Genomic DNA, 26054 nt, shown 5'->3' on the forward strand with positions numbered 1-26054 from the left:
GATAGGTGATCATCTATCCTAAGGGTAGGTAATCAATATTAAACCCGTCTAAATGACAAATCACTACGGCTGGGATGGCCAACCTGGGGCTCTCTCAAGCTGTTGCAAAACTACAACTCCCAGTATGCAAAAACTGCCTACATGGTGGGAATTGTAGTTTTACAACAGCTGGAGAGCTGCAGGTTGGCCATCCCTGCACTACTGGGTCGGATGGGAATTTGGAGCTCTTTCCTATAAATGGAAGGAGGGGGGGGGGTGCCTCTGCTATTACCCTTGATTTCTTTGGGGGGGGGGTAGTTTTCTAACAGCTGGGGGGCCACAGGTTGGAGACCACCACCGCATAGCAGAGGTGCAGAGTGAAGGAATGTGATTTCTGTACAGAAAGCCTTCCTGTCCTCCACGGTGTCGTGCTGTATGTGTATACTGTATATTTATGAGTATTGAATAGTGTTTGGATATCGTGGCTTCACCGCTTCTCCTGCATCGCTACCATCTGAGACATGACATCACACCTAGAACCGCAGAATGTTTTACCTACAATTATTATTTTTACATGTGTTTAAGTATTTTATATTTATTTTTTTACATTTGTTTTTTTGTTGTTTTCTCTCACACGTCCATCTTAATGGGAAGACTATACTCGTATGTTTTACCAATCTATTTTTATTGATCTATATTAATAAATAATATTTTTTGATGTCGGTGGTCTCTCTCTCTCTCTCTTTTCTTAGTGTTTTTATTTTTTATTCTATTTGGGGAGGGTGTTCTTGAATTTGAACATTTTTTGACATGTTAATGGGTTTATCTGATGACCTGTACTCTGGATAGGTCATTGGTATCTGATCAGTGGGGGTCCGATACCCGGGACCCCTGCCGATCAGCTGTTTGAGAAGGCCCCCGCTCTACTGTGCCTTCTCCCTGTTTACCCTAGGCCAGTGATGTCACGGGGCTGAATTTGCCTAGGCCACGTGACCGATGGTCATGACCTTACCTGCCTAGGGTAAGCAGTGAGAAGGCACAGAAGAGCCGGGGCCTTCTCAAACAGTCCCGGGCGTCGGACCCTCGCTGATCAGATGCTGATGACCTATCCAGAGGATAGGTTATCAGTTACAGTCAGTCAACCCCTTTAAAATCTGGTTTGGAGGTGTGGAAGAAATCACTACCACCATTGCACTCATGGGAATCTTGCTGGGGAAAATTTATTAAGATTTAAGAAATTTGGTGGATCTTTTGCCAACGATTTTTTAAAATTATTTTAAGAAGTGCATGCCTATTATGTTGCGGCATCTCAGGAAGTCCAGGAATCTGCCCCAGCAAGGAGCTGGCATAAATTTCAGATCTAATTTACACCAGTTTTCTGGCATAAATATTGGTAAGTACATTGGGACACTGGCCGGTGTGGTGTTAAAAAGTCGCACATTTTTGCGCAAAACCTCAAAGCTTTTTCTATGCCATAAAAACTGGTACAGCAGCTGTTAATATATCCTCTGGATAGATCATTAGTATCTGATCGGTGGAGGTCCGACACTGTTTGAGAAGGCACCGGCACTCGCAGTAGTGCCATGGCCTTCTCTCTGCTCACCAAGCACAGTGGGTGTCGAATCCTCACCGATCAAATACCGATGACCTGTCCAGCAGATAGATCATTAGTAAAAAGGTCTAGGAAGACCCATTTGTCCATCAACAAGGAGATTGGCGGGAATGTGAATTTTAGTAAAGGGGAGCGAGACCCTGCCCGGATGTGCTCCTGTCTCTTCCTATTCGGATGCATGTACATTATGCAGCTGAACAGGAAGAAATGGGAGCACAGCCGAGATCACGGAACCGGCAGCACGGTGGAATGGTAAGTAGTACTCCCTTTATTCCTCAGATTAGCTGAAAGAGAATTTAGGTAGCGTCCCTTTTAAAGAGTAACTCTTTTAAGTAAAGCCAACCATGGTGGTAAGATGTCTATGGGGCCTTGTGCCTACTACTGTATAACAGGTCCGTACAATATTCAAGTTGGACTAAGGCTAGTTTCACACCTCCGGTATGACACTCCAGCATGCTGTTCCGGCAGACAAAAGGAGAATCGTCCGGACACAAACCGCAGCATGTCGGAATAGCATACGGAACTCCTCGGGATCCCGTTACACTTAATGGGGACGGTGGACATTCGGTCTACATCCGACAGTGCCGGATCCGGTGAACGCTGGGAGGCTGTTCTCTGCCGGTATTCACACTGGAGGTATGAAGGTAGCCTAATACTGCACACATAGAAAACTAGATTTTTGTACTTACCATAAAATCTGTTTCTCTCCCGTTCATTGGGGGGGGGACAGACATTGACCATGGGTATATCTTTTGCCGCTAGGAGGCGACACTAAGCACACAAAGTGTAAGCTCTTTCCTCTTCAGCTATAGCCCTTCCTGCAGGGACCAAGCTAATCAGTTTAGTGCAAAAGCAGTAGAAGTCAGACATAAGAAAATCACATTATGTGCAAACCCGGAACCACACAGGCCCGAAAAGGCCCATAAACAAAAAACTGGGTGGGAGCTGTGTCCCCCAATGAACGGAAGAGAAACAAATTTTACAGTGAGTACAAAAATCTAGGTTTTCTCATCCGTGTCATTGGGGGACACAGGCCTGGACCATGGGGCGTTTCGGAGCAGTCCCTGAGGGTGGGCTTAACTTTAACCCCCCCGCCAATCAGAGAACCGCTGTCTGCAAAACTCCACGCCCCAAAGAAGCATCAGACGATGCAAAGGTGTGCACTCTGCATAATTTTTCCAAGTTTTACAAAGACGACCAGGTGTGCAAGCCGGCGACCTGAAGGGCCAAAGCCCCGTTATGCATTGCCCAAGAGGCCCCCACTACCCCAGCCAAATGAGCAGACACCCGGAAGGGTGGGGCCCGGTCCTTAACACGGTACACTTCCACAATAACCAAACAAATCCATCTGGAAATGGAAGTCTGACGCTGCCAGCCCTCGTCTCGGCCCCTCTGGAATCACGAACAGGGAATCCGTCCGCCTGAAAGATGCCGTCTGGGACAGATACACACTGCACGCACCAGATCCAGAGTATGGAGTGACTGTTCTCGAGGATGAGATGGGTCCGGACAAAATGAAGGAAGAATAATCTCATTTAGATGGAATGTCGACACCACCTTAGGCAGGAAGGACTGTACAGGGCAAAGGACCACCTTATCCTGATGGAGGATCAGGAAGGGCGACCGACATGACAGAGCCGCGAGTTCCGACACTCTACAGATAGAAGTAATTGCAACCAAAAAAGCCACCTTAACCACCTCAGCCCCCAGTGCTTAAACACCCTGAAAGACCAGGCCACTTTTTACACTTCTGACCTACACTACTTTCACCGTTTATTGCTCGGTCATGCAACTTACCACCCAAATGAATTTTACCTTCTTTTCTTCTCACTAATAGAGCTTTCATTTGGTGGTATTTCATTGCTGCTGACATTTTTACTTTTTTTGTTATTAATCGAAATTTAACGATTTTTTTGCAAAAAAATGACATTTTTCACTTTCAGTTGTAAAATTTTGCAAAAAAAACGACATCCATATAGAAATTTTGCTCTAAATTTATAGTTCTACATGTCTTTGATAAAAAAAAAATGTTTGGGTAGAAAAAAAATGGTTTGGGTAAAAGTTATAGCGTTTACAAACTATGGTACAAAAATGTGAATTTCCGCTTTTTGAAGCAGCTCTGACTTTCTGAGCACCTGTCATGTTTCCTGAGGTTCTACAATGCCCAGACAATACAAACACCCCACAAATGACCCCATTTCTGAAAGTACACACCCTAAGGTATTCGCTGATGGGCATAGTGAGTTCATAGAACTTTTTATTTTTTGTCACAAGTTAGCGGAAAATGATGATTTTTTTTTTTTTCTTACAAAGTCTCATATTCCACTAACTTGTGACAAAAAATAAAAAGTTCTATGAACTCACTATGCCCATCAGCGAATACCTTGGGGTCTCTTCTTTCCAAAATGGGGTCACTTGTGGGGTAGTTATACTGCCCTGGCATTCTAGGGGCCCAAATGTGTGGTAAGGAGTTTGAAATCAAATTCAGTAAAAAATGACCTGTGAAATCCGAAAGGTGCTCTTTGGAATATGGGCCCCTTTGCCCACCTAGGCTGCAAAAAAGTGTCACACATCTGGTATCCCCGTACTCAGGAGAAGTTGGGGAATGTGTTTTGGGGTGTCTTTTTACATATACCCATGCTGGGTGAGATAAATATCTTGGTCAAATGACAACTTTGTATAAAAAAATGGGAAAAGTTGTCTTTTGCCAAGATATTTCTCTCACCCAGCATGGGTATATATAAAATGACACCCCAAAACACATTCCCCACCTTCTCCTGAGTACGGAGATACCAGATGTGTGACACTTTTTTGCAGCCTAGGTGGGCAAAGGGGCCCATATTCCAAAGAGCACCTTTCGGATTTCACTCGTCATTTTTTACTGAATTTGATTTCAAACTCCTTACCACACATTTGGGCCCCTAGAATGCCAGGGCAGTATAACTACCCCACAAGTGACCCCATTTTGGAAAGAAGACACCCCAAGGTATTCCGTGAGGGGCATGGCGAGTTCCTAGAATTTTTTATTTTTTGTCACAAGTTAGTGGAAAATGATGATTTTTTTTTTTATTTTTTTTTTCATACAAAGTCTCATATTCCACTAACTTGTGACAAAAAATAAAAACTTCCATGAACTCACTATGCCCATCAGCGAATACCTTGGGGTCTCTTCTTTCCAAAATGGGGTCACTTGTGGGGTAGTTATACTGCCCTGGCATTCTAGGGGCCCAAATGTGTGGTAAGGAGTTTGAAATCAAATTCTGTAAAAATTGACCTGTGAAATCCGAAAGGTGCTCTTTGGAATATGGGCCCCTTTGCCCACCTAGGCTGCAAAAAAGTGTCACACATCTGGTATCTCTGTATTCAGGAGAAGTTGAGGAATGTGTTTTGGGGTGTCTTTTTACATATACCCATGCTGGGTGAGATAAATATCTTGGTCAAATGCCAACTTTGTATAAAAAAATGGGAAAAGTTGTCGTTTGCCAAGATATTTCTCTCACCCAGCAGGGGTATATGTAAAATGACACCCCAAAACACATTCCCCACCTTCTCCTGAGTACGGCAATACCAGATGTGTGACACTTTTTTGCAGCCTAGGTGGGCAAAGGGGCCCATATTCCAAAGAGCACCTTTCGGATTTCACTCGTCATTTTTTACTGAATTTGATTTCAAACTCCTTACCACACATTTGGGCCCCTAGAATGCCAGGGCAGTATAACTACCCCACAAGTGACCCCATTTTGGAAAGAAGAGACCCCAAGGTATTCGCTGATGGGCATAGTGAGTTCATGGAAGTTTTTATTTTTTGTCACAAGTTAGTGGAATATGAGACTAGATATAAAAAAAAAAAAAAAAAAAAAATCAGCATTTTCCACTAACTTGTGACAAAAAATAAAAAATTCTAGGAACTCGCCATGCCCCTCACGGAATACCTTGGGGTGTCTTCTTTCCAAAATGGGGTCACTTGTGTGGTAGTTATACTGCCCTGGCATTTTCCAGGGGCCCTAATGTGTGTTAGGTAGGTAAATGACCTGTGAAATCCTAAAGGTGCTCTTTGGAATATGGGCCCCTTTGCCCACCTAGGCTGCAAAAAAGTGTCACACATGTGGTATCGCCGTATTCAGGAGAAGTTGGGGAATGTGTTTTGGGGTGTCATTTTACATATACCCTTGCTGGGTGAGAGAAATATCTTGGCAAAAGACAACTTTTCCCATTTTTTTATACAAAGTTGGCATTTGACCAAGATATTTCTCTCACCCAGCATGGGTATATGTAAAATGACACCCCAAAACACATTCCCCAACTTCTCCTGAGTACGGCGATACCAGATGTGTGACACTTTTTTGCAGCCTAGATGCGCAAAGGTGCCCAAATTCCTTTTAGGAGGGCATTTTTAGACATTTGGATACCAGACTTCTTCTCACGCTTTGGGGCCCCTAGAATGCCAGGGCAGTATAAATACCCCACATGTGACCCCATTTTGGAAAGAAGACACCCCAAGGTATTCAATGAGGGGCATGGCGAGTTCATAGAAATTTTTTTTTTTTGGCACAAGTTAGCGGAAATTGATATTTTTTATTTTTTTCTCACAAAGTCTCCCGTTCCGCTAACTTGGGACAAAAATTTCAATCTTTCATGGACTCAATATGCCCCTCACGGAATACCTGGGGGTGTCTTCTTTCCGAAATGGGGTCACATGTGGGGTATTTATACTGCCCTGGCATTCTAGGGGCCCTAAAGCGTGAGAAGAAGTCTGGAATATACATGTCTAAAAAATTTTACGCATTTGGATTCCGTGAGGGGTATGGTGAGTTCATGTGAGATTTTATTTTTTGACACAAGTTAGTGGAATATGAGACTTTGTAAGAAAAATAAATAAAAATTCCGCTAACTTGGGCCAAAAAAATTTCTGAATGGAGCCTTACAGAGGGTGATCAATGACAGGGGTGGTGATAAATGACAGGGGGGGTGATCAATGACAGGGGGGGTGATCAGGGAGTCTATATGGGGTGATAACCACAGTCATTGATCACGCCCGTGTAAGGCTTCATTCAGACGTCCGGATGCGTTTTGCGGATCCGATCCATCTATCAGTGCATCCGTAAAAATCATGCGGACATCTGAATGGAGCTTTACAGGGGGGTAATCAATGACAGGGGGGTAATCAATGACAGGGGGGTGATCAGGGAGTCTATATGGGGTGATCACCACAGTCATTGATCATGCCCCTGTAAGGCTTCATTCAGACGTCCGGATGCGTTTTGCGGATCCGATCCATCTATCAGTGCATCCGTAAAAATCATGCGGACATCTGAATGGAGCTTTACAGGGGGGTGATCAATGACAGGGGGGTGATCAGGGAGTCTATATGGGGTGATCACCACAGTCATTGATCATGCCCCTGTAAGGCTTCATTCAGACGTCCGGATGCGTTTTGCGGATCCGATCCATCTATCAGTGGATCCGTAAAAATCATGCGGACGTCTGAATGGAGCTTTACAGGGGGGTAATCAATGACAGGGGGGTAATCAATGACAGGGGGGTGATCAGGGAGTCTATATGGGGTGATCACCACAGTCATTGATCATGCCCCTGTAAGGCTTCATTCAGACGTCCGGATGCGTTTTGCGGATCCGATCCATCTATCAGTGCATCCGTAAAAATCATGCGGACATCTGAATGGAGCTTTACAGGGGGGTAATCAATGACAGGGGGGTGATCAGGGAGTCTATATGGGGTGATAACTACAGTCATTGATCATGCCCCTGTAAGGCTTCATTCAGACGTCCGGATGCGTTTTGCGGATCCGATCCATCTATCAGTGCATCCGTAAAAATCATGCGGACATCTGAATGGAGCTTTACAGGGGGTTGATCAATGACAGGGGGGTAATCAATGACAGGGGGGTGATCAGGGAGTCTATATGGGGTGATCAGGGGCTAATAAGGGGTTAATAAGTGACGGGGGGGGGTGTAGTGTAGTGTAGTGGTGCTTGGTGCTACTTTACTGAGCTACCTGTGTCCTCTGGTGGTCGATCCAAACAAAGGGGACCACCAGAGGACCAGGTAGCAGGTATATTAGACGATGTTATCAAAACAGCGTCTAATATACCTGTTAGGGGTTAAAAAAAACACATCTCCAGCCTGCCAGCGAACGATCGCCGCTGGCAGGCTGGAGATCAACTCTCTTACCTTCCGTTCCTGTGAGCGCGCGCGCCTGTGAGCGCGCGTTCACAGGAAATCTCGCGTCTCGCGAGAGGACGCGCCGGCGCGTCCACCCAGAAGAGCAGGGCCGCCGCAAAGACGCAATCCTGCGTACGGCGGTCCTGAGGAGGTTAAAAGACAGGAAGCGCAGCGACACCTGCTGCAAAGTCTCAAACGGAGAAGATTGGAAAGCATTAAGTACTAGATTAAGATCCCAAGGATCCGACGGAAAGGGGGCGCAGCATGCCCCACCCCCTACAGAAAAGTCAGAAACACTGAAAGCAAAGCTAAATTTCGCTGAAAAAGAATGAAGAGAGCCGACACTTGCCCTTTGAGAGAGCTGAGAGCCAGCCCCCAGTCCATGCCAGACTGCAGGAAAGCCAAAAGTCGTGACAAAGAAAAACAAATGGGGGACAGCTGTCGCCGCTCGCACCAAGTAAAGTAGGACTTCCAGGTCCGGTGGTAGATTCTGGAAGACGCCGGCTTCCTGGGCTGAATCATGGTCTGGACCACTGCATCCGAAAACCCACGAGCTTTCATTACGGCGGCTTCAACAGCCATACTGTTAAATGTAGCGACCCTAAATTCGGGTGGAAGATCGGCCCCTGTGACAGCAGATTCTCCCGGAGCGGAAGATGCCAAGGTTCATCGCCGAGAAGGGTGACTAGGGACGCGTGCCATAATTTTCAAAGACCCTTTAGACCCGGGATACTCAACTTATAATTTAATTCAAATAGCCTAGTTGCCTAGACTAGTAAACTCCCGTTTCTGGTCAGTATAAAACTTAACATTTATTTCATTTTATTTATTAGAAAAATAACATAACGGGAGAACAAAGAATAGTTTAAAATTCTAGGTGTGGTAGGGCACTAGTGGCTGGGATAGGGGTTACTTCACCCATATAATCAACCCCATAGCATCCGTTTGTCCCACTTTTTCCTTTTTGTCAGCAATAGTTTTACTTTGCCTAGGTGAGCATAATGCTAAGAATGCACTTATTCATTCACCCTAAGTCTCTGGAATATCCAGTGATTTTCCTTTTGTGCAATTCTCAGCCACTGGTTTTCAAGCACGATCGAGTCTGCAGTTACTCCGTGCTGCAACACTTGGTCCTACCTACTCCTAATCTAAAAACTAGCACAAGAGCTCCCCCAACATGTTTCACCACTAGATGTGGCTTCTTCAGGGGATGGAGCTACTATCAAAAAAACGCATGCCACACCCTGTGCGGCCAATCTGGGGCCATGAGAATGACAGGCAGTCCCTCGGACCTGATCTTCCGGAGAAGACGTGGAATAAGAGTAAGAGGCAGGAACACGAATGGAAACGTGAACCGACTCCACGGCATCACCAGCGCATTGAATGCCAGGGCCATGGGGTCCCTTGCCCACGCAACAAAGTCCTCGACCTTGTTGAAGCGTGAGGCCATGAGAACCACATCCGGCTGACCCCACCTCTGGCAGATGTCCCGAAAGACCTGCGGGTGAAGAGCCCACTCGCTGGGATCGAGACGTTCCCTGCTGAGAAAGTCCGCGATCCAGTTGTGGACTGCCGACAGTGACAGAACATGTTTCTCCACCCAGCTGAGGATCGGCACCATGACTGCCGGGCTCTGGGTGCCGCCCTGGTGATTGATGTATGCCACCGCCATGGAGTTGTCGGACTGCATCCGCACCGGACAACCCCTGAGATGGTCGGCCCAATGTCGCAGAGTGACCATCCACCATCTGAAGGCGCACTGGGGCAAGGAGACGCATTGGCCGATCCAAGAAGGCTGGTGAGCGATCCCAGCTGGACAAAATGGCTCGCTGAAACGTTCTGGTAGGGAATTGAGCATAGGGAAGAATCTGCAGATGAAGAGCGGATAGTTTTTCTGCAGGCAAGAACACCTTGGCCTGACAAGTGTCCAGTACCATGCCCAGATAAGTCAACCGCTGCAATGGATAAAGACAAGACTTCTGCCTGTTCAGGATCCATCCGAAGCGCTCCAGGGTGTCTAGAACAATGTTCAAGCTATCTGCCGTCCCCTGGAACAACGGACCCTTCACCAGAATATCGTCTTAGTACGGGATCGCCACGATCCCCCTGACATGGAGCAGGGCCATGACTGCTGCCAGAACCTTTGTAAATACCCTGGGAGCCATGGCCAGGCTGAACTGGAGGGCTACAAACTGGTAGTAAAATGGACCCACTGCGAACCGGAGAAATCTCTGATGACTGACGCATATGGGCACGTGAAGATAAGCGTCCTTGATGTCTATTGAGGACAGGTACTCCCCCGATTCCATGGACACAATAACCGACCTCAGTTACTCCACCCGGAATCTGCAAAGGAAACGATTGCGCGCCTTGAGGTCCAGACCGGGACGGACCGTCCGCTCTTTTTTGGGAACCACAAAGAGATTGGAATAAAACCCCTGAAAACGGTCTTGCGCAGGAACCGGAACAATCACACCTTGCTGCTGCAGCCGCAGAGTGTGAATTACCAGAAAAAATGAATCTGCGGGAGAGGCCGGAGGTGACGATCGAAAAAAAACAGGACGAAGGGGAGGACTTGAAGTCCAGCTTGTAGCCCTCTGCAATGACCTCTCTCACCCATGCATCTGAGATGTGAGCCAGCCAAACATGAAGCCGGCCGCCCACCCGAATGGAATGCGCCGGGAGCCACCCGTCATGCAGCGGAGCTCTTAGGGTTAAAGGACTTAGAGACCTGTTGACAGGAATGCCAGGAAGGCTGTGGCTTAAAGAAAGGCTTGCGCTTCTGGCCTGCGGCTGACTTATCGGACACTCCCTTGGGGCCGGATTCCGCTTTTTTGACTTATTAGACCGCCCCCTGTTCTGTGGTAAACGGATGCTCTTACCACCTGTAGCGTCCAAAATGATCTCATCCAGGCACTTACCAAAAAGTCTGCCGCCGGTAAAGGGGAGGGCTGTCAGGGTTCGCTTTTGAAGCATTATCTGCCGCCCAGCATGAGAGCCATAGGGTACGGCAGATAGCCACCAATAGGGCTGACGAGCGAGCCATAAACCTGGTCGCATCCAAAGATGCTTCACAAATATATGCACTGGCATGCGAGAGCTGCAGGGCCACATCTGCAAGTTCCCCCGAGGGGACTCCCGAGTCGAGACCCTGACGTAAATTACTTGCCCACTCCCCCATAGCCTTGCTCCCCCATGTGGAGGCAACACCGGCTGCAGTGCTGTGCCCACTGCTTCAAAGGCAGATTTTGCAAACGCTTCCAGCTTCTTATCTTTGAAAGAGAAAGCCCCATCTGCCATTGGCAAGGTAGTATGTTTGGCCAAGCGGGAAACTGGCGGGTCCACTATAGGTGGAGCCGACCATTTCTTAGGCCAATCCTCCGGAAAAGGATAAAGGAATTTCAAGGAATTTGTCCATCAGGGAAATTGTCCATCAGGGAAATTACACTCCTTGGATAGAGAGGAATCAAACTCCTGGTGGCTGGGGAAACACATGTGCGAGCGACTGGATCTTCTAAAAGGAAAAACCCGCGCTGGCAGATTACGGAGCTGGATCCTCAACCTGCAACGTCTCAATAACTGCCGTAATTAAATTGTCCACCATGGAGGATAGTTTGGGCGACTGACCCTCCGGAAAGACAACATCCTCATCTGACCTTCTCTCCTCAAAACATGCCTCTTCAGCGGAGGACATGTCGGAGTGAGACTCTCTAGCAGGAGGAGGAGAGGCCGAAGACACTGGAGACACAGAACCTCTTTTGGGGGAGGAAGTTCTGGCCTGTTTTGTGGGGTGGCCGCGATGGGCACGAGCCCGATGATCCCCAGAGTCGGACCGGTGAGAGGACTGCCTTGCCGACAAACGCCCCAATATATCCACAATAGCTTTGTTGGTATTGGAGACATTCTGTACCACCCTACTCAGGGAACGCGCCCATTCCGGTTCTTCCGTAGGTTGGGACGCGGGAAGCAATGGGTCCGGAACCGAGCCACTTAATGGCAGCGCAGCACAAGCAAAGCAGAGGGAGTCTGACTGAGGGAATGGAAATTTTGCGCGACATGATGCACAGGCAAAATGACGTACCAAAGGGACCGCCTGCTTTGGGACCTGGGGCCTGGCTTTAGACATAATGACACCCCTGTCACCCCAATGAGGCAAATGGGAAGGTTAGGCCCTGCAAGAAGGGCCAAACAACACTTACCCAGCCTATGTCCCTCCAAACGCCAGTCAGACCCTCATTTCCCGCCAGGAGCTTTAAAAATCTGGAAGTGGGCGGAGCCCACTCTTCCACTGCTCTGCCGCTGACGTGAGGGCGGGACGAACACAAGCCGCCCCCCTTCCCCCCCAACTGATGCTGGCTCCAGCGCCCGTCCATCCTCAGACCACGCCCCCATGCTCGCCGAAACCACGCCGGCATCCCCGGCCATCTCAGATACGGGCCAGGGACAATAAGCCATGGAGGGGACCCTGCATGAATAGGGCGCACAGGAGATCCACCAAACACCAGCTGAGAACTTCAGAAGCAAATATAAACCGCAAGGGCTATATTGAGAGGCGGCTATAAATATCACCACTAAATAGCTAATGAGCAGAACCTGTGAGGAGGTGGGATCCTGCCCAAAACCACAACAAAGAGAAACACAACAATCTGTAAGCTAGACTCACATGTAGCAAGTCTGTCAGATCTTCTCAGGCCTCTCACAGGGCAGGGCGTGACAGTACCCTACCCACCCACCCCCCCCCCCCCCCCCTTCTACGGGTGACCTCCGGCACCCAGGACCAACCTTATCCGGGTGTGCCCTGTGAAAGGCCTTCACAAGGCGACTAGCATTGACATCAGTCACCGGAACCCACATTCTTTCCTCAGGGCCGTATCCCCTCCAATGTACAAGGTACTGAAGGAAGCCACGAAGAACGCACGAGTTAAGTATTCTGGAGATCTGAAATTTCAGATTACCATCTACCAAGATAGGAGGAGGAGGCAAAGGAGATGGTTCAGCAGGTTCAACATACTTCTTCCACAAAGACCTGTGAAATACATTATGGATCTTCCAGGACTACGGAAGTTCCAGACGAAATGCAACCGGATTAACAATGGCCGAGATTTTGTAAGGACCAATAAATCTTGGGCCCAACTTCCAAGAAGGCACTTTCAACTTAATGTTCTTAGTGGACAATCAGACTAAATCACCCACACACATGTCCGGACCAGTCATACATCTCTTGTCAGCCATCCGTTTATATCTTTCCCCCTTTTTTTTTTCAAATTAGTTTGAATCTTCCGCCAGATAGAAGACAACGAAGAAAATAATAAATGTGGGGGGTTCAGTCAGCACAACCCTGTATGCAGGTGCACATCGCTATGGCGAAATACACATACAATTGCAAAAACACAAATGCAATAGCACTCTGCAACCAGCACTCTGCCCTGCCTCTATGCTGGATGTTGAATGAGGCATTGGTGTACATTTTGGCCAAAGCGTAATAAGCCACTCACCACATCAAGAAAAGAATATCTCCTCTTCAGGTATACCAGAAGATTCAGTCCCAGAAAATGTACCAAACTGAGGGTGAAAACCATATGCGCCAAAAAATGGTGACTTATCAGTGGACTTCTGTCTACTGTTATTCAAGGCAAACTCAGCCAAGACCACTCTTCCTGATTCTCGGCGACAAAACACCTCAAATAGGTCTCCAGGTTCTGGTTAGTGCGCTCAGTTTGTCCATTTGACTGAGGATGGAAAGCCGAAGAGAAAGACAACTGAATACCCAGACAAGTACAAAACGCCTTCCAAAACCTGGAAACAAATTGCGTCGTCCTATCAGACACCACATCAGAAGGGATGTCGTGTAATTTCACAATGTTATCAACAAACACCTGAGTGAGAGTTTTAGCATTAGGAAGACTCGACAATGGTACAAAGTGGGCCATCTTACTGAAGCGGTCCACCACCACCACCAAAATCACAGTTTTCCTAGAGGAACTCGGTAAATCAGTGATTAAGTCCATGGACAAATGCGTCCAAGGATGAGACGGGATGGACAAAGGAAGAAGAGATCCTGAAGGCAGAGTGTGAGCCACCTTAGCACATGCACAGGTCTCACAAGCTGCTACATAGCCCTCAACACATTTACACAAACCTGGCCACCAGAATCTCCAGGAAATAAGATGCAACTTAGAAAACACCTTGGCTCTGACAATCTGGTCAAATAAATCCGGGATCAAGGGAAGAGGATAAGGATCACTGACAGTAATGAGATTCAGTTCCCGGAAATCTAGACATGGTCTAAGGGCCCGTCTTTTTTGTTAAAAAAAGAAAAAGCCAGCTGCCATAGGTGATATAGATGGCCTAATATGCCCTTTTGACAAACTCTCGGCAATATACTCCCGTATAGCTACTCTTTCAGGTTGGGAAAGATTATATAGCCAAGATTTTGGCAATTTAGCTCCAGGAAGAAGATTGATTGAACAATCATACTCTCGGTGAGGGGGTAACTCCTGATCTCCACCCTCAGAGAAAACGTCAGCAAAATCAGAAAGAAACAAAGGTAACACCTTAGTGGAAACCACAGAAATACTGTAGATGCGCCGAGAAAAAAATCACTCCAATTACGGATTTGTCTAGTTTGCCAATCAATGGTAGGGTAATGTTTGATCAACCATGGTAAACCCAGTACCAGAGGAGCAGGCAAATCTTCCAGAACAAAACAAGAAATGGACTCAACATAAGAATCACCTACCCTCAAATGAATATCCTGCACAATATGAGTTAGATACTTTTGCGAGAGAGGAGCGGAATCAATAGCAAACACTGAAAGCCCTTTGCTTAATGCGCTTGTTATAAAACCATGACTCTGAACAAATTGATAATCAACAAGGTTAACCCCTGCACCACTGTCCACAAATACTTCTAACTCAATATTTTCAGAGTCTAGCGCCACCATGGCAGGCAGGAGAAATCGGGTACTGCAGGTAGAATACAAATATACCTTTTCTGACTCCCCATTAACGCTACGAAGGGTAATGGAACTTGTTTTATTGTAAAGAACCCCCTTTTTTTTTTTTCACTTTGAAGCTTCCTAAAAGGACATTAATGAAATGTCCTTCTTTACAACAGAAGAAACAGAATCTTCTCTGACCTCTAGAGTTCCCATTACCAGAAGAGACCTGACCTAACTGCATAGGTTCATCCCCAGGCACTGGTTCAAGTGTCACTGTGCCCCGAGGGACAGGAGGAACAATTTCCCCACATGATAGTGCATCCTGGTTGAGGGGAACCTTGCACCTCTCCCTCAGGTGTCTATCAATCCGTACGGCTAGGGACATGGCCGCCTCCAAAGAATCAGGGTTTTCATGAAATGCAAGGGCGTCTTTTAGTCTCTCAGACAGCCCCTGACAGAACTGACTACGGAGTGCAGGATCATTCCACTCCGAGTCAGTCGCCCATCTTCTAAATTTGGCACAATATGACTCAGCAGAACGTTCTCCCTGACTCGAACTACGCAGCTTAGATTCAGCCAGAGAGACCCGGTCTGGATCATCCTAAATCAGGCCCAGGGCTCTGAAAAATTCATCCACCGATTGGAGGAACTGAGAACCGATCGGCAGAGAAAAGGCCCAGGACTGAGCATCACCTTTTAGCAGAGAAATGATAATCCCCAGACTATTTTCGTCTATGTCCGATCTCATCTGGAGACGAAAATCAATCTACAAGATTCCCTGAACCGAACAAAGTTATCACTTCCCCCAGAAAACCTATCTGGGAGAGCGACCTTAGGTTCAAGGCTGGCCTGGTTCCCACCAGCGGAGCCAGACCCCAGGAATCTCTGACACAGTACAACAGAATTACGGAGGTCAACTACCTCCCAAGATAATTCTTGCATGCGATCCACCAGTGCATCAACAGCTTCCATTTTGCACAGAGCAAGGGGAAAAAAATGAAAGTATGGGCGGTTTATAATGTCACGGTAGGGAAGCAAACCAAATACAACAAAAACAACAAAACACCAGGCTAGGACCCAAAGCCAGTGAACGGTCACCACCTGACAATCCCTGAGTTTTTCCCTGACTGCTGACAACATGAGCAAATCCTTAGGGTGGAAGTGCTCATGTGCTGGAATCTAAGCCTAGCTGAAACTGAAGCAAACCCTCAGCTAGGGAGCTGGAGATAAGACAACCGATTCCTAGCGCAAGGTGCAGGAACCAGCGTCTTCCTGAGGCCTAGCCAGAACATACAACAAAAGGGAAGGAGTAGGACTTAGCTTAAGACGGACCGGGAGCAGGAGATCCACCAAACACCAGCTGAGAACTCCAGAGGCAAATATAAACCGCAAGGGCTATAGTGAGAGGCGGGTATAAATAGCACCACTAAATAGCTAATGAGCAGAACCTGTGGGGTGGTGGGATCCTGCCCAAAACCACAACAAAGAGAAACCGAACAGTCTGTCAGATAGACTCACGTGCAGCAAGTCTGTCAGATCTTCTCAGGCCTCTTTTGTGTGCTTAGTGTCCGCCTCCTAGCGGCAACAGCTATACCCATGGTCAAAAGCCTGTGTCCCCCAATGAGACAGATGATGAGAAATCAATATTTTCATACGATATCTCCGTATGTCAAATTTTATACAATGGTCAGTAAACCGAAAAAAATAAATCACCAAGTACACTGCGTGCAGAATTATTAGGCAAATGAGTATTTTGACCACATCATCCTCTTTATGCATGTTGTCTTACTCCAAGCTGTATAGGCTCGAAAGCCTACTACCAATTAAGCATATTAGGTGATGTGCATCTCTGTAATGAGAAGGGGTGTGGTCTAATGACATCAACACCCTATATCAGGTGTGCATAATTATTAGGCAACTTCCTTTCCTTTGGCAAAATGGGTCAAAAGAAGGACTTGACAGGCTCAGAAAAGTCAAAAATAGTGAGATATCTTGCAGAGGGATGCAGCACTCTTAAAATTGCAAAGCTTCTGAAGCGTGATCATCGAACAATCAAGCGTTTCATTCAAAATAGTCAACAGGGTCGCAAGAAGCGTGTGGAAAAACCAAGGCGCAAAATAACTGCCCATGAACTGAGAAAAGTCAAGCGTGCAGCTGCCAAGATGCCACTTGCCACCAGTTTGGCCATATTTCAGAGCTGCAACATCACTGGAGTGCCCAAAAGCACAAGGTATGCAATACTCAGAGACATGGCCAAGGCAAGAAAGGCTGAAAGACGACCACCACTAAACAAGACACACAAGCTGAAACGTCAAGACTGGGCCAAGAAATATCTCAAGACTGATTTTTCTAAGGTTTTATGGACTGATGAAATGAGAGTGAGTCTTGATGGGCCCGTGGCTGGATTGGTAAAGGGCAGAGAGCTCCAGTCCGACTCAGACGCCAGCAAGGTGGAGGTGGAGTACTGGTTTGGGCTGGTATCATCAAAGATGAGCTTGTGGGGCCTTTTCGGGTTGAGGATGGAGTCAAGCTCAACTCCCAGTCCTACTGCCAGTTTCTGGAAGACACCTTCTTCAAGCAGTGGTACAGGAAGAAGTCTGCATCCTTCAAGAAAAACATGATTTTCATGCAGGACAATGCTCCATCACACGCGTCCAAGTACTCCACAGCGTGGCTGGCAAGAAAGGGTATAAAAGAAGAAAATCTAATGACATGGCCTCCTTGTTCACCTGATCTGAACCCCATTGAGAACCTGTGGTCCATCATCAAATGTGAGATTTACAAGGAGGGAAAACAGTACACCTCTCTGAACAGTGTCTGGGAGGCTGTGGTTGCTGCTGCACGCAATGTTGATGGTGAACAGATCAAAACACTGACAGAATCCATGGATGGCAGGCTTTTGAGTGTCCTTGCAAAGAAAGGTGGCTATATTGGTCACTGATTTGTTTTTGTTTTGTTTTTGAATGTCAGAAATGTATATTTGTGAATGTTGAGATGTTATATTGGTTTCACTGGTAAAAATAAATAATTGAAATGGGTATATATTAGTTTTTTGTTAAGTTGCCTAATAATTATGCACAGTAATAGTCACCTGCACACACAGATATCCCCCTAAAATAGCTAAAACTAAAAACAAACTAAAAACTACTTCCAAAAATATTCAGCTTTGATATTAATGAGTTTTTTGGGTTCATTGAGAACATGGTTGTTGTTCAATAATAAAATGAATCCTCAAAAATACAACTTGCCTAATAATTCTGCACTCCCTGTATATCGGAATAAAATCCAATATGGCATCCAATAGAAGGATTGCCTCTCCGTATACATTGCACTGACCATCAGAGTGCCCGCATACAGCTCCACATTACAGAGTCTCTGTGACTCCACTTTGTACACGTCTGCCATATGCGTGAACTCCATCGCCGTATGGCACTGCCCTCCAGTCTCTGAACAGATACAACCCCAATGTTACCCTATACAGCAGAGATCAGCAACCTCCGACACTCCAGCTGTGATGAAACTACAACTCTCAGCATGCTCCATTCACTTCTTTGGGAGTTCAGAGAACAGCCAAGCAAGTGTGCATGCTGGGAGTTGTAGTTTCACCACAGCTGAAGTGCCGAAGGTTGCTATCCCTCCTGCCATAGAGTATAAGTTGCAAAAGACCATGCAGCATAGATGGGTTTTTGTTTTTTAGTTTTTGCAATGGTTGCAGGGTCACTTGCATCTCTCCTCCAGGAGTCAGCAACCTTCGGCACTCAAATTTATTTTTTGGAGGATTGATCACGGTAACTTGCATCCATCACACAGTCAACTGTATTAGGGTCCATTCACACGTCCGAAAAATGGGTCCGCATCCGTTCCGCAATTTTGCGGAACAGGTGCGGACCCATTCATTTTCAATGGGGCCGGAATGTGCTGTCCGCATCCGCATTTGCGGATCCTAAAAAAAAAAAAATAGAACATGTCCTATTCTTGTCTGCAATTGCGGACAAGAAAAGGTATTTTCTATGAGAGTGCCGGCAATGTGCAATCCGCAAAATGCAGAACACACATTGCCGGTGTCTGTGTTTTGCAGATCCGCAAAACACATATGGACGTGTGAATGGGCCCTTAATGTGAGTGCACTTAGATTCTGCCATAAATTGCTCCAAAATGTGGTGCAATTTGGCACATTTTAGGTTCAGAGAAGTTATCCGTGTCTATCCCCATGGAGAAGCTTTGCAGAAAAGGACGTGGCCTAACGTGCAACATTTACCGCCACAATTCTGGGGTAAAATTCTGTCTCAAAGTAACCCAACCAATAGTCGATATAGAGACAGTGAAAAGTGTCTATCCCTGCAGAACATTCATCCTCCAGCCTGAGCCCCTGGGATAAATCTGCTGCAGGTCTAGACAACCGGGCTAAGCTTACGCCACCATTAAATTTAGTAAATTTGATTTTGGAGAGTGCTATATCCTTGTATATTGGACTATATAATAATGCATGCACTTTTACCTTTTTCCACTAGAGGGAGCTCTGCATCACACTAGTTACAATGAATATGGTTGAATGGAGTGCAGCTTGGTTCCCTTTGTGCGTCTCCTGCGTCTGTGGTCTCTGTAGGTGCAGCCTCCATGTTGGTGAAGCCTATGGAAGACACAGAGAATATACAAGAAATCAAATTGTTAAAGAAAGCCGAGGCAACAGAAGAGAAAATAATGGCAAGGTTTGCACCTAGACCTTGTCATAAAGTGCACCAAGATATGGCACATCGCATCACATTTTTGACCTTTATGATGCAAAAGCACCAAAATAATAGTCCACTGCGCCTAACTGATCTGAGGATTTTCCAGCTTCAACAGGCTCAACTCCATTAACCCATTCAGCACAGTCGCTGTACATGTACCTTTTCCTATGTGCCATGTGAGAGATCAATCGCCCCCCGATTACTACTTTCCCTGTCTCCCATAAAAGATGGGGATCTGTAGTTGTGGCGTGGTTTAGTTAAGAACTCTTGCCACCATTCTTTTAGTTTGGAACGGAAGCTTTCGTCCTCGTACATCCGAGTTGGGAATCGCCATGTATAATCTGTTCCCCTTGTAGGCTTAATGTTAGAGGGGCCGGGGTCTGATATTACCATATCTCCAATGTTGGTTGTTAAGGTGCGGGACGCTAGTAGGGGCGATAGTAGGAGGTTGTCTATCCTAGACCAGGAGGAGTGTGCGTGGGAAAAATGTGTGTATTCTCTTCCTTCAGGGTGGAAAGATCTCCATATGGCCTTCTGCACATGACCGTATGGCTTTTTCAGTAATTTTACGGTGCGCAAAAAACTGATCCACAAAAAAATACGGAAGACGTCCGTGTGGAGTAACTTTTTTTTTTTTTTTTTGCGGATCCATTGAAATGAGTGGTTCCGTATACAGTCCTTATAGGTAAAGCAAAAAACGGAACGTAAATGAAAAAAAAAAAAAGAGCTAAGCACGACTTTCGTGTGAATGATATGTTCTTGCGTATCAGTGTAATAACTCCTGGCCCTTGAGTCAGCTGCTGGCGAGCCTAGCCACAACCTACGCATTCTGAAGACATCTTTTTGTGTCGAGTGCGTCTCCTGCTTTTTCAAGTGACGCAGCACCATCAGACGTTTACTTGGGGATTTCAGCCCCTTCACATTCCATGGAACGACCTTCCTAGTGGGTATTTTTCTATTCTGTAACCACCTGAGGAGGGTCCCCTTAACAGTAAATTCTCCAAAGATATAAACCTAACTTTTAACATAGGGTTAACCAACTACATGTATAAAGAGATAGAGAAAGTATCAGATATCCAGATATGGGAGAGATATGGGCTTAGTCGGATGACTTAATTATACACCGATAAAACCTTACAACCAGGGCCGGACTGGGACAAAAAATAGGCCCGGGCATTTTTGACTGAGCAGCCCAATCACATGACCCCCAACAGGCCCCACCCCCTTGCAGTCTAGGGGCGGAGCCAAAACCGGAAGCACAATTGAGAGGCAGGGCCAACCATCAGTAAGATAGGAAGGCTTCAGCCAACACACAAGCTTCTTTGGGGGTCCCCAGGTGACATTAGGGGTCTTAGTACGATCCGGCCACCTAATCCAGCAGAAAATGCAAGGAATCGACTGGACACAAAGCACAGCGTGCAGCGGTTTATGTCCCGCTGATTCTCTGCATTTTTCCCAGATTGTGGCCGGATCTCTGCCGTACCCCATTATTGTTAGTGGGGCCGGCGGGCATTCTGTCTGCATCCAGCAGTGCCGGATCCAGTGAATTTTCAGCTGGAACAGCCTGCCAGGATCACTAACGCAGATGTGAAAGTAGCCTCATACAGCGCCCATACCTCTTATATCCAGTGATGTCTCCTCTGATGTAGACGATCTCTTTCTTCATCTTCTCCATTCAGACCAGACCGCCATGATGATTTCTTTCAGCCATCTCACGTCTCTGCAGAGTTTGACAGACAGACATCTTAGTTTCCTACTTTTCCATCATCCTCTAATTAACATCCCATCATGCACCCCCAATACTGAGAAGCTGTGCTCCCCAAAACTATACTGCAAAAAGATCTGTGCTAAGCTGATGCTGTGCCAGGGTGCCCCCACAGTAATGGTGCTCCCAAAGTCCCAACAATTGTAATTATTTCTTTTCCAGAGTGCACTTAGTAGTAATAGTGCTCCTACAGTGCCCCCAACAGTAATTGTGTCCCAGAAGTAATAATGCTCCCATAGTCCCCCAGTTGTAATAAAGCCCACCATAATGCCCAATAGTAAAAATTCTCTTTATAATGTGTGACAGTAGAAACCCCCCCCCCCCCTTATAATGTGCACCAGTACAAAAAATGCCCCGTTGTGGGGAAGTAAAAAAAGAAATACCTCCTCTTAGTGCCCCCAGTAGAGCCAATGTCCCCAGAGTGCCCTCATGTGTTCCAATGGCCTGTACTGTGTGCCACTAAAAAAAACACTTAGTGCCCCCAGTTGAGCTTAGGTGCCCATAGTGACCTTATAATTTGTGCCAGTATAAAATACTCCTATATAGTCCCCCCAGAAGATGCCCCCATAGTGCTCCTTCCCCGTCTCCATAGTGCCCTCCATAATGTGGCACTATAAAATGCCCCTATAGACTGCCCCACATAGATACCCCCATAATGCTCCTTTCTCCCTTCCCTATAGTGGCATCAAAATGGGTGCCAGTATTAAATGCCCCTATATAATGCCCTCATAGTGCTCATGTCCCCCACTTCTCCATAGTGCCCACCTATAATGCGTGCCAGTATATAGGGCACCCAGTAGATGCCCCCATAGTGCTCCTTCCCCTCTTCTCCATAGTGCCCCCGTATTGTGCCAGTAAATAGGCCCCCCCATATTGTGCCAGCCAATATATATGGCCCCATAGTGCTTCCCCTCTTCTCCATAGTGCCAACCCCCCCCCATATTGTGGCAGTATATAGGGCCCCATAGTGCCCCCCCCCCATATTGTGGCAGTATATAGGGCCCCCACCCCCCTTCTTGCCACAGTATAGTATAAAATTAAATAATAAAATCAATAAACTCATATACTTACCTCCATGCTGCTGTCAGCGATGCGATGCAGGCCTCTTCCAGCCTGTGTCCCGCGCTGTATGGCTCGGGCGGCGCGCGCGATGACGTCATCACTCCGCCTGCACCGGCCTCTGATAGGCTAAAGGCCACCCCTAACAACGCCTACCCAGCTAGTTACTTAGACACTCCCCTATCACCGCCCCTAACACCCAGCTAGTTTATAGCTCTTCCCACCAGCTAGTTACATAGGGGCGGTGATAGGGGTGTGTCTATGTAACTGGATGGGAGGGGCTATAAACTAGCTGGGTGTTAGGGGCAGTGATAGGGGAGTGTCTATGTAACTAGCTGGTGGGAGGAGCTATAAACTAGCTGGGTGGTGGTAGGGGCAGTAATAGGGGTGTGTCTATTTAACTGGGTGGGTGGGAGGGGCTATAAACTAGCTGGGTGTTAGAGACAGTGATAGGGGAGTGTATATGTAACTAGCTGGTGGGAGGAGCTATAAACTAGCTGGGTGTTAGGGGCGGTGATAGGGGGGTGTCTATGTAACTGGGTGGGAGGAGCTTAAAACTAGCTGGGTGTTAGGGGAGCGTCTAACACCCAGCTAGTTTATAGCTTCTCCCACCCAGTTACATAGACACACCCCTTATGACCACCCCTAACACGACCCAGCTAGTTTATAGCCCCTCTTACCCAGTTACATAGACACACCCCTATTACCATCCATCTAGTTTATAGCTCCTCCTACCCATCTAGGTACATAGACACGCCCCCATCACTGCCCCGCCCATGGACATAACATTGCAGGAAATAAAAGAACTGCATGCAGTACCAGAGCCCCTCTTTAACCCTTGAAGAATGAGCCAGTTTTTGTTTTTTCATTTATTTATTTTTTTTTTTTCGTTTTTTTCCTTTCCACCTTCCAAAAGCTGCAACTTTTTACATTTTTTGTTCACTAACCCACAATTATTTTTTTAGGGGTTTGATATTACAGTGTTCCCTGTGCTAAAAATGACTTATTGTCAGTTGTCATTCTGCAGATAGTACGATTACATCGATAAATTTGTATAGTTTTTGTTTTACTTCTTTAAAAAATAAAATAAAAAAATAAAGACCTTTGAAAAAATAAAAAATGTTCTTTGCATCACCATTTTCTGACACCCATTTTTTTTTTTTCCGGTGTGAACTTTAGTTTTTATTGGTACTATTTTGGGGTACGTATAACTTTTTAATCACTCTTTATTCAATTTTTGGGGGGTAATAAGGTGGCGAAAAGTTACAGCATTCACCGTGCAGGATTTTTAAAAAATATTTTTATAGTTCAAACATTTTCAGATGCAGCGATGCCTGTTATCTTTATTCATTATGTTCATTATAGGGGCTCTATAAAGGGGGAGAAGGGGGCATTTTCAGTACTGGCACACACTATAAGGGGCCTTTTTCTTTACAGGCACACATTTTAAAGGGGGCATTTTTTGCACTGGCACACATTAGGGGCATTGTTCTACTGTCACACATTATAAGGTGAATTATTATTACTGGGGGCATTATGATCAGGTGTATTATGGGGAACATGATTGGGCACTAATATGGGATCATTATCACTTTTGGGGGCACTGTTATCACTAAGGGCACTCTGGCAGAGAATTATTATAGTTGGCAGACTTTTGGGAGCACTATTATTGTGAGGGACACCCTGGCACAGCATTAGCTTAGCACAATTACTTTTGGCAGACATTACGTTTAAGACACATTTTGTATCAGGGGCACTATTTACTGGGGGCAGCAATTTTTTGGGTAGTGTGTTAATACCTATTGAAAGGGCAGTATCTGCATGGTACTAGTATTTTCAGAGGAACTGTTTAGGCAGTATAGTATTGGGGGGCACAGTATTGGGGGTAGCAGGATGATGGAAAAGTAGAAAACTAAGGATGCCTGTCAAACTCAGCAGAGACGAGAGATGATAGAAAGAAACCATCATGGCGGTCTGGTCTGAAAGGAGAAGATGAGGAAAGAGAACGCCTACATCACAGGAGACATCACTGGATGTAAGAGGTATGAGGCGCTGTATTACCCTGTATGTTTTGTAGAGCTGTATATAATGTTAGGAGGGAAGAGTTTGGGTTGAGAATTTGGCAGGAGGTGGGGGGGGCCGTTTCAGTTTGGCAGATAGGCTAGGTGCACCCCGGTGTGGCCGCTCCCAGAGCACAAGGTCCAATAGTGAAGAGCGGAGCTGAATGCTCCCTCCACCTCCTGGCTGATGGTGTGAGGACTCCCGACACTTCGTCTCTCAGTTGTATCGTCAGGGCTGAGACGTGTATGTAAGGCCGTATTTACACTACCATAATGTGGCCGTGTGATCCAGACTCCAAGCGTCAGGAGAGTCACGAGGAAGCCTGGAGCAGCAGACCAGGGCCATGGTGGCAGGGTGAAGAGGGTGAGCACCGAGCTGCTGCAGTGGCGTCTCTAGCTTTTAAAAAAAAAATGGGGGGGGGGGGGCAGCTATAACAACGATACATTTACACAAGTATGGTTAGAAATGCTGCGATACTTTACCCAATACCTAAAACCGCAACAGGGAAGAAAAGTTCTGCTGTCTGTTGTTTTAAAAATAAATAAATCACTCAGATTTCAACATGTCCTAGCTGCCTGGGCATGGAGTCAGAGGTAAGTCCCCTTCTCTTTGTCACATGGCATCACCCGATAGTATCGCCATCCGCGAGCACCTGAAGCACTTGTACAAAGACAATATCTGTAACAAGAATAGAGGAACAAAGGAAATGGTGGAAAATTGTGTGCAAATATTACCCCTAAATAACTACAGTGTGAGGAATGCCTTCAGTTCTATACATACCTTTGCAGTCTTCCCTTCTTTTCTGCAGGGGGGCATCAAGCTCCTGAGGGCCCACCACACTGAAGCTGAGCCTCACCCACTGCCCTTTCACCATACAAGAGTTCGTGTCCCAGGGTTTTATCTGGTGGGCTTTGGACCTTCAGCAATGATTTAAAAAAAAAATGTAAATAAAAAAAAAAATATATATATATATACACACACACACATTTGAATAGCGTATCCCTGTTTACAGTAGAAGAGCAGGGGGTTCCTGTCAAAATGATGGGAGTTTCTGCACTTTAATGTTATTCTAAGTGCAAAAGGTGCGCCAACCAGGGGTATAACTATAGGGGAAGCAGGGGAAGCGGCTGCTTCGGGGCCCTGACCCATAAAGGGCCCATCCAGGAGGAGGAGGACTACAAGATTTGGTCAGGGCCCCCTCAACAGTATTACACAATGAAATTATATACAGTGACAGTATAGACCGTGTAGAAAACGGATGGAACCTGGTCTGAGAGAGCCATCTTTACTAGCCACATGAATGGGGGCGGCATGAAAGGAAGGGGATGCGAAAAAATTACTGGGGGAGGGGGGCCCCATTCAAAAATTTGCTGTGGGGCCCAGTAATTTCTAGCTACGCCACTGGTGCCAACTCTAGCTGGGCCTGTGGCCATCTGTACTGCAGCATAGAATAACTGTCAGTATATTATGACAGTTTGCCTGTGAGATCCACTGGCTTCCTGTTGCCAGGTTCTGCCACCGATCTCGAGGTGCAGTGAGAATGCAGGACATATGCATACGTCCAGTTGTGTGAACATTGCAGCTGCAAGGACATATGCATATGTTATTGGGGGGGGAATCTGTGGATAACACTGTTATGGGGGGGATCTGTGGATGGCACTGTTATGGTGGGGGATCTGTGGATGGCACTGCTATGGGGGGGTCTGTGGATGACACTTATGGGGGG

The 26054-nt window shown here is 46.5% G+C and overlaps 1 long non-coding RNA gene across 2 annotated transcripts in view; it reads right to left on the minus strand.

The window, feature by feature from the left end:
* Positions 1-25245, minus strand: part of LOC120981870 — a 30917-nt gene extending 5672 nt beyond the window's left edge. Inside the window, exons 1-2 of one of the 2 annotated variants that reach the window (XR_005774801.1) lie at positions 25109-25245; positions 19212-19343 (exon numbers count right to left, since the gene is read on the minus strand). This is a non-coding gene — a long non-coding RNA (uncharacterized LOC120981870). Of the gene's footprint in view, positions 1-19211; positions 19344-24817; positions 24870-25108 lie in introns of those variants that run through there. The other variant, XR_005774802.1, reaches the window with a different exon arrangement.
* Between the last annotated feature and the right edge of the window lie 809 nt (positions 25246-26054).

Source organism: Bufo bufo, chromosome 11, assembly GCF_905171765.1.
Source record: "Bufo bufo chromosome 11, aBufBuf1.1, whole genome shotgun sequence".
Lineage (NCBI taxonomy): Eukaryota > Metazoa > Chordata > Amphibia > Anura > Bufonidae > Bufo > Bufo bufo.